This window comes from Carcharhinus amblyrhynchos, unplaced genomic scaffold (assembly GCF_965287045.1).
Source record: "Carcharhinus amblyrhynchos unplaced genomic scaffold, sCarAmb.v2.hapA scaffold_51, whole genome shotgun sequence".
NCBI classification, from domain to species: Eukaryota; Metazoa; Chordata; class Chondrichthyes; order Carcharhiniformes; family Carcharhinidae; genus Carcharhinus; species Carcharhinus amblyrhynchos.
The window spans coordinates 998228-1008695 of NW_027649792.1; positions in this window are offsets into that span (position 1 = coordinate 998228).

Sequence of the window (10468 nt, forward strand, 5' to 3'; positions counted from 1 at the left end):
ACACAGAATGTGGCCAGTTTATTTGTTTAGCTACTTTCTCAAACGAAATGGAAAAAGGCTTCTGCATCCTTCTCATCAGATCTTGACAATGCTTGATCAGATTTGATCAGATCCCCACAAGGATTATATATATGATGGGTTTGCCCTTCCTCACTGTTCTCATCGCTGATCCCAACTTTTACCTTGACCTCCACCACTATAGCAGACACTCACTTTTCAGTTCCAGTTTCCAAAGTTTAAATACTCTCTCTTCTTTCCCTTTCTCTTGCTGTTTGTTCATTCCCTGTCTTTTCTCCTTGCAATTCAAGTCTTTTCATTTGTAATTGAATTCCAGGCATTTAAAATGATCGCGAATGTGTTTCCGGCCAATTTAAATGCTGATGCATCACTGTAATTATCTCCACACTCTTCACCCCTTCAGGTTACCTCAGCTGCAGTGTTTTTGCCAATTCCAATAGTTTTGCTTCAACCACCTGTTGTAAACCATGCCCAGTGACTCGTTCTACGTCAGGGAAATCCTTAGCCATTGAAGTAGCACATATTCCTACTAGAACATAGCATGCAGAACATGGTAAAATTGGGAAAATACTGCATTCTTCACTGTCTTCACCATTCACATTGGATACAACGATTAGGGTAAAATTCACTCTTCCCAAACTGTATGTCCCACTTTGAGTTCCCTCATTGCAATTGGAATATTCTTGATTTTACAATATACATTCCATGTGAAGCATTGAGCCCAAGGGTAAAACATTGTACCCTCTCAAAGGATATTACAGAATTTCTATCCTCCATACAATTGGAGGTACATCCCAAATCCAAACCACTCACTGAGGACCACTGAGTTTCTTGATGGAATCTCTGCTGACACAGAACATAGAACAGTACAGCATAGGAACAGGTCCTTTCATCAGCGATGTTGGGTCGAATGTGATGCCAAATTAAACAAACCCCTTCTGCCTCTCCTGGTCTCATATCCCTTTGATCCTTGAATATTCATGTGCTTATGTCAAAACCCCTTAAACGCCCCTATCTTTTCAGCCTCCACAACCACCCCTGGCAGGACGTTCCAGACCCCTACCACTCTCTGTGTAAAAGATCTTCGTAAGAAGTCTCACAACACCAGGTTAAAGTCCAACAAGTTTATTTGGTAGCACAAGCCCTAAGCTTTCGGAGCACTGCCCCTTCATCAGGTGAGTGGGAGTCCTGTTCACAAACTCAATTTACAAAATAAAGTTTGGAAGGCGAGTCTTTACAGGTAATCAAGTCTTAAAGGTACAGACAATGTGAGTGGAGAGAGGGTTAAGCACAGATAAAGAGATGTGTATTGTCTCCAGCCAGGACAGTTACTGAGATTTTTTCAAGCCCGGACAAGTTGTGGGGGTTACAGATACTGTGACACGATCACACGATCCTGGTTGAGGCTGTCCTCATGTGTGCAGAACTATCAGTTTGTTTTCAGCGGTTCTGCATTGTCATGTGTTATGAAGGCTGCCTTGGAGAACGCTTACCCGAAGGTCAGAGGCCGAATGCCCATGACTGCTGAAGTGTTCCGCAACAGGAAAAGGACACTTCTGCCTGGTGATCGTCGTGCGCTGCTCATTCATTCACCGCATCTGCAGCGTATCAGGTAGGCAACATTGGCCAAGTCGCAAGACTATGTACCGTGTACCTGATGGATGGTGTTCTCACATGCGATGATGGCATCCGTGTCAATGATCTGGCATGTCTTGCAGAGGTTGCTGTGGCAGGGTTGTGTGGTGTTGTGGTCACAGTTCTCCTGAAGGCTGGGTAGTTTGTTACAGACAGTTGTCTGTTTGAGATTGTGCGGTTGTTTGAAGGCAAGAAATGGGGATGTGGGGATGGCCTTGGCAAGATGCTCGTCTTCAAGAATGACATGTTGAAGCTCCGGAGAAGATGTTGTAGCCTCTCCCCTCTGGGGAAGTACTGGACGACGAAGGGAACTCTGTCCACTGTGTCCCATGTTTGCCTTCTGAGGAGGTCGGTGTGGTTTCTCGCCGTGACGAGTCAGAACTGTCGATCGATGAGTCGAGCACCATATCCTGTTCTTCTGAGGGCTTCTTTCAACATCTGGAGGAGTCTCTTGCAATCCCCCTCATCTGAGCAGATCCAGTGTATTCGGGGGGCTTGTCTGTAGGGGATGTCTTCTTCATCATGCTTAGTGTGGAAGCTGGAGAAGTGGAGCATTGTGACAGTATCTGTGGGCTTGTGGTACAGTGAAGTGCTGAGGTGACCATCATTGATGGAGATGCGGGTGTCCAAGGATGCAACCGATTCCAGAGAGTCGTCCATGGTGGGATGGGACTTGTTGATGTCGTCATATAGTTGTTTCAGTGATTGTTCGCCATGAGCCCAAAGAAAGAAAATGTCATCGACGTATCTAGTGTATAGCATCGATTGAAGTTCCTGTGCAGTGAAGAGGTTTTGTTCGAACCTGTGCATTAAGATGTTGGCATATTGAGGTGTGAATTTGGTCCCCATGGTTGTTCTGTATGTTTGGATGAAGAACTGGTTGTTGGAGATGAAGATGTTGCGGTCCAGGATGAAGCGGCTGAGTTGTAAAATTGGATCTGGAGATTGGTAGTTTTCTGTGTTCGAGTTTTGAGGCAGTTGCAGCAATGCCATCATTGTGGGGGATGCTGGTCTACAGGACCGAGACACCCATTGTGACGAGGACTGCTCCTTGTTCAACTGCTCCATGTATGCTAGGTTTCTGTTGGAAGTTTGTAGTGTCATGACAAAAGCTGGGGGTTCTTTGCACAATGGGTTTCAGGATGCCCGCAATGTAGCCAGAGAGGTTCTTACACAGGGTCCCATTACCCGATATGATGAGAAGGCCGGGTGTGTTGGCCTTGTGTATCTTCAGTAGGCAGTAGAGATATCCAACACGGGGAGTACGTGGGACGAGAGCGAGGAGGATGCTTTAAAGGTCCGGATCAAAGGTCTTGATCAGTCTGTTGAGTTGACCTCCGACCTCCTCAGAAGACAAACATGGGACACGGCAGACAGGGTACTCTTCTTCATCCATTACTTCCCCGGAGTGGAGAAGATACAACATCTGCTCCAGAGCCTTCAACATGTTATCAATGAACATCTCACCAAGGCCGTCCCCACACCCCTACTTCTTGCCTTCAAACAATAGCACAACTTCAAACAGACCATTGCCCACAGCAAACTACCCAGCCTTCAGTAGAACAGTGACCATGACACAACACAACCCTGCCACATCAACCTTTACAAGACGTGCCGGATCATCTCACGTGAGAACACCATCCATCAGATACACAGTACATACTTTTGCAACTCGGCCAATGTTGTCTACCTGATACGCTGCAGGAAAGGATGTCCTGAGGCATGGTACATTAGAGAGACCATGCACAAGCTACGACAACGAATGAGTGAACACCGCTCGACAATCACCAGGCAGGAATGTTCTCTTCCTGTTCGGAAACACTTCAGCAGTCATGGGCATTCCGCCTCTGATCTTGGGTAAACATTCTCCAAGGCAGCCTTCACAACACATGACAACGCAGTCACTGAGCAGAAACTGATAGCCAAGTTCCGCACACGAGGACAACCTCAATCGGGACCTTAGGTTCATTTCACATTATCTTGCCTTGTCTTGTAAAATCTCATGAACTGTCCTGGCTGGAGGCAATGTACAACTCTTTAACCTGTGCTTAGCTCCCTTTCCACTCACATTGTCTGTACATTTAAGACTTGGTTACCTGTAAAGACTCGCATTCCAACTATTACCTTGTAAATTGAGTTTGTGTCTATGTGTGCCCTGTTTTTGAACAGAACTCCCACTCACCTGATGAAGGGGCAATGCTACAAATGCTTGTGGCTTGTGCTACCAAATAAACCTGTTGGACTTTAACGTGGTGTTGAGAGACTTCTTATTGTGATTACTCAGTCCAACGCCAGCATCTCCACATCATAAAGATCTTACATCTCAAGTCGCCTTTGAACATTTCCACTGTCACTAGTTCTTTATGCACCGTTAGGATTCTGTGATTAGGCATTTTCATAGATCATAGACCCCTGCAGTGCAGAAAGAGGCCCTTCAGCCCATCGAGTCTGCACCGAACACAATCCCACCTAGGCATGCCATTCAGAGAGAAGGAAAGGACAGGGTGCAGAATTCAAAAGTATCTGTGCAGAGAGAAAAGAGCTGACATTTCAAGTCCAGATGATCCTTTGTCAAAGCCGATTGATTTCAGATTCCAGAATCCATAGTAATTTGTTTTTATATGAGGGTTGGGAAGTGCAGAATGTAGTGTTCCAGTCATAGCTACGATGGAGAGAAAGATCAATATAATATATGGTAGGGCCATGTACCAACCAACCCAAGAACATCATGGATCCACGATCATAGAATCATAGAATCATAGAATCATAGAACACTACAGTGCAGAAAGAGGCTCTTCGGCCCATCGAGCCGAACACAATTCCACCCAGTCCCTACCCTCATATCCCTACATATTATACACACTCATCCCTCTAACCTACGCATCCCAGGACACTAAGGGACCATTTCTTAGCATGGCCTATCAACCTAACCCGCACATCTTTGGATGATGTTCTTGAGTCGGTTGGTACATAGCCCCAGACTTTTGTATCTTTTTTCCGATGGAAGCAGTTGGAAGAGAGAATGTCCAATGTAGTTGCGGTCCTTGATTATGCTGACTGTTTTTCCAAAGCAGCAGGAACTATACACAGAATCAACGGATGGGAGGTTGGATTGTGCGATGGACTGGGATGCATTCACCACCTTTTGCAGTCACTTGCAGTCTTGGACAGCACAGGAGCCATACCAAGTTGTGATACAACCAGAAAGGATGCTTTTTATTTTGAATCTGTAAAAGTTGGCGAGAGTCATAGCGATCATGATAGATTTCCTTAATCTCCTGAGGAAGTCGAGGCATTGGTGAATTTCTTAAAAACAGTGTCAGTGTGGAGAGTTCAGGACAGGTTGTTGGTGATCTGGACACCAAGTAGATGAGGGCAGTGCAGCTGACGTTGGACTTTAGCAAGGCCTTTGAAAAGGAACCATGTGGCAAGTTGTTGCATAAGGTTAAATTTCACGGGATCCAGGGTGAGCTAGCTAATGGGATACCAATTTGGCTTGATGACAGATGACAGCGGGTGGTTGCAGTGGATTGTTTTCCAATCTGTTGGCCTGTAACGAATGGTGTGCCTCAAGGAACAATGTTGACAATTTCTTATTGATACGAATGATTAGGATGGGAAGTTCGGAGGTATGATTAGGAAGTTTGGGGATGACACCAAAATTGGTTGTATATGGATAGTGAAAGAGGCTATCTGGGATTGAAATGGGATATTGGTCTATTGGGCCAGTGTGCTGATGAATGGCAGTCCCCAGGTATCAACCCCCAAGGGATTGTCATCCCCCCTAAGCCCTGGTAAGGTGGACGTAAGCATGAGGAGTGAACTATGAGCTGTATTATATTGTAAATATGCTGTGGATTCTGCCCCATCTGTATGAAGTAAATGGAGAAACATGTAAAAGTGTTCATAAATGGTTTCAAATGCTGTTACTGTATGGTGGTTGGGGGTGGGAGTTGCTGTTATTTACTGGGAGAGTATTATATATGTTCGGACATTCCTTTAAGGGAATGGACCACGTGAGCTCAAGTGTGTGCTGAGCTGTTGGGATCCTCCCAGAATGGCCAATATTTGGAGTGTTGTGTGAACAGTTGGAATAAAGTGTTGTGTTCTCTGACACCTGACTGTGGAGTCGATATTATGTAATTTTTTTCATTTGCTGATTTTCGTCTTCAAGAAAATTTCTCTTGAAACCTCACAGATAATATTCCACTGTGAAAAATCTCAATCAGTTTTGAATGTGTCATGATGGGAAAGGATTTTTCATGAATTTGTGGGAATTGGGCCTCACTGCTGACCAGCACTTACCTCCATCCCTATTCGCCAGTTGAGAGTCAACCTCATTGCTGTGGCATTTATCTGCCCCAGCGCCTGTGACCCAGGTTCGATTCCCATCTTGGGTCACTGTCTGCGTGGAGTCTGCAAATTCTCCTCGCGTCTGCATAGATTTCCTCCGGGTGCTCCAGTTTCCTCCCACAGGCATGCTGGGTTAGGTGCATTGTCCATGCTAAATTCTCTCTCAGTGTACCCAAACAGGCGCGGCGGATTTTCATACTAACTTCATTGCAGTGTTAATGTTAGCCAAATGTGCCACTAATAAATTAACTTCAACATTATTTTTTCCCAATGTTTGTATTTGTGTTCCATGATAGCCAAGATCATGAAAACATTTGGAATTGGCCATACATTTCCAGCCACCATGAGGTCAATAACACCCAATTCCATACACCGATGCATCTCAGTAGTTCTTTCCTGGGATCATAACAGCCTACAGCTTTTGATGAGTAAAGCTGTTGTTTCATTCCATCGAAAGCCAAGAATTGACTGGATGCCCTCCCCTAAGGCTGATCCTTTTTTTTAGTAGCTGGTGTAATGGAGCCAGGTTGGAGGCGAGGTTGGGTATAAACTTCCCATGGTGGCCTACCAACCCCTGAAATGATCTTAGCATTTGGATGGACATGGATCATTTCCAACTTCGCCCGCAGTCTGAAGAGACAAGTCACTTTGTGGTCTGCAATATTCACGTTTGACTTCTTTGGGTTCCTTCTAGCTTGGAAAATTGGCTTAGAACTTGTGCAATGTTTTTCCGGTGTTTCTTTCATTTTTCTGTTACGAGCATGCCATCCAGATAAATAGCAACCTGAGGTGGACCTCATAGTTCTCCATCATTCGTTAGAAGTTTGAGCAGGCTGACGTTTCCCCAAGTTGCTATTTAGTGCATCGGTGAAGGTCATCCTTGATATGACATGTTGAATATCTCTGGGAATCCTCACCCAGCTGTAAGTGTAAGTACACATGAACCATTCCCTAATTGGAAACAAGAATTTCCTGACAATGTTGTGTGTAAATCCTCGATCCAAGGGATTGGGTAATTATCCAACTGTGAGAAATAGATTACCATTTGTAGTATTAAAATTTCCCAGTACAAATTATTTTTTATTCATACTTGGGACATGGGTATCACTGGCTGGCCAGCATTCATTGCCCATCATTAGTTGCCCTTGAACAAAGTGGCTTGGGGGACAGGGGCCATGCGGTGGTTAAGAGTCAACCACATTTCCTTGGCCCTGGAGTCATATTTCAGCCAGACGATATCAGGATGACTGATTCCCTTCCCTGGGACATGAGTGAACCGGATGGGTTTCTCTGAAAATTGACAATGGTTTCATTGTCAACAGCGGATTCTGGATTCCAGATTTTCTTTACTCAAGTACCATCATCTGCCATGACAACATTTGAACCCGGGTCTCCAAAGTTCATTTACTAATAAATAATATTAATATCATTAATTCATTTATTTATAAATCTCTGAGTTTCTGGATTAATAGTCTGGTGATAAATCCACCAGTCAATCGCATCTACACCCTGAGTCTACACATTCTGAGTCCCAGTAACCCAGACATTCCACATTCTTCACATCTGTAGGGCTCCTGGATTTGACAGAGTTAACTGCCCCAATCAACAAGCTCATTTTAATAGGTCCATCACATGGACCTTGTTAAATTCATTAAATCATTTTCTTTCTTTCTCTGTCTTTCTATGCATTTCTCTCTGTCTCCCACTCTATGTCTATCTCAGTCTCTTTCTGTCTTTCTGCCTTTTACTCGGACTCCCTTGATCTCCCCTTTTGCCCCCTCTCTCTCTCTCCTACCCCCGCTCAGTCTCAAGCTCCTTCTCCCACTCTGTCTCCATTTCCCTCTCCCTCTCTCTGTCACACTTTATTTCTTTATCTGAATGCCTCTATCCCTTTCTCTGCCCCATTCTATCTTTTGCTCTTGCTGTGACCACTGTGCTCGTTCTATCTCAATTTCTGCCATTCACACCCGCTCTGTATCTCTGCTTCTGTCTGCTTCTGACTCTATCTCTCTGTCTCCTTTTCCATTGTATTCTTCCTCTGCCTTTCCTTCAACAAAAAAAGGGTGACAGGGACATGTTGGGCCAAAGAGCCTGTCTCCATGATATAAGCCTCAAAGATGTTGAGATGCCGGTGTTGGACCGGGGTCGGCACAATAAGAAGTCTCCCAAAACCAGGTTCAAATACAACAGATCCATTTGGAATCACAAGTTTTCTGAGCACTTCCCCTTCATCAGGTGAGTGGATGGGTCGGTTTCACCAATGTGCCCTTGATAGCCAAAGACCCAAAAACAAGATAATGGTTGGAATGCATCACTTTTTAGCTCATCAAGCATATACAGTATCGACAATGCGAGTGAAGAGAGGGATAGCCACAGGATAAAGAGGTGTCAATTGTCACAAACCAGGACAGTAAGGATTTTGCAAGCCCAGGCCCAATTGTGGGAGTTACATGCAGTGTGACATGAACTTAAGACACTGGTTGAGGCTGTACTCATGCTCGTGGAATTTTGCTATCAGTTTCTGCTCGGAAATTCTGCATTGTCGCATGTCTTGAAGTTCACCTTGGAAAATGCTTATCCAAAGATCGGAGGCTGATGACCTTGACTGCCAAAAGAGTTCCCCGACAAGAAGGGAACACCCTTACTTGGCGATTGTCGTAGGTGTTCTTTCATCAGGGTGCAATGAACTGAAGAATTCTAGTAAGGGGAGATTTCAGCACATTTTTCAGCTGCTGTCTGAAGTGAGTCTGTGTAATGGCATAGATGACAGTGTTTGTACAGCAACTCAGGAGCTGCAGCATGAAGCCCATTTCCATAACATTATAATCTAACCATACCAATACAAAGCCCATATAATACATCCGAATCCATATTGAGTAAAGCATTACTATTGACCACAAGAGGATGAAATTGGCTGAGATAACAAACAATAAAATGATGGATTTCCTTCGACTCTCCATCTCTGGGTCTCTGGCCTTTTCCCCATTGTTGTGAGCCCAGAGTCTCCTGCGGGCTCTGCTGCTCACCAAAATATGTCTAATTGTAAGAACATTAAGCAGCAGGATCGCGACAAATGGGACACCCGGGTTTAGGACATGGTGGAGGAACTCGATTGCCACCCAGATTAGAGATTTCACGACACTCCATGAGGATTCACAAAACCAAGGGTCGTTCACCCACCGATATCTATTTAATAACATAAAATACCAGAAAACGTTCTTTAAACAGCTCAGCACTGTCACCGTTCCCAGAACTACAGCTGCCGTTTTCTCACTACAATATTTACTTTTCAGCTTGGGGCAGCAAATGGCCACAAATCGATCAAAGGTGAAAGTGACGGTGAACCAGACAGAACAATCAGTGGCTGCGTAAAGCAGGACAGCGTGGATGTTATACACGGGGAGTGACAGCAGGAAATCAAACTGTTCCGGATAAACAATGGGAATGTGTCTCAATATCAGGTCGAGGATAACGACCAGCAGATCCCCCACTGACATGGCCACCAGGTAATGAGTGACACATTTGGACAGACCACAGTTTCTGCTCGTCAGGGTCACAATTGTGATTATGTTCACTGTCAGGAAGGGAAATAAAGAATAAAATTAGACATGATTCAGGGGAAGAAGTTACCATTTAGACTGAGGTTGGGTTAAAATAAAAAAAAATGTAAACATGCACAGAATCATTTAAATCTTTTTTTTAATCCAGTGCATCTTTTGGAATGTGAGAGGGAAAAAGGAGAATCCGGCAGAAACCCACACAGACATGGGGAGAAGGTCCAAACTCTGCACAGATAGTGGCCCAATCTGGAACTGAACCCAGGTTCCTGACACTGTGAGTCAGCAGTGCTTAACCACTGTCCCACCATGGTGGTCACACAATGGTATACATTTGGGAGAACTTTCCGGGGAGTCCTCAACATTGACGCTCCCTCAGCTGCAGGTAAATAGATATAGAACATAGAACACTACAGCACAAACAGGCCCTTCAGCCCACTAGTTGTGCCAATCACTTGTATACCTACTAAGCCATAGACCTATCTATAACCCCCAATCCCATTAGATCCCATATCCTCATCCAGAAGTCTTTTAAAAGGCCCCAGTGAGTTCACCTCCACCACCACCGACGGCAGCCGATTCCACTCACTCACCACCCTCTGAGTGAAAAACTTACCCCTAACATCTCCTCTGTACTTGCTTCCCTGCACCTTAAATCTGTGTCCTCTTGTAGCGACCATTTCAGCCCTGGGAAATAGCCTCCGAGAATCCACCCTATCATGTCATATGGGGGATTTGGAGATAAGGAGAATGAGGAGGTTAACATGACAGAAAATCTGGAGTGGAGTCCGATAGATTGCAATCTGTCATCTCTCAGACAGCTTAACCCCTGCAGCAGAGCTGGTACCAAACAATGCTGGTTTCACCCTTTCCTCTGGGCAATACTAATAATTGACAGAGAGAGA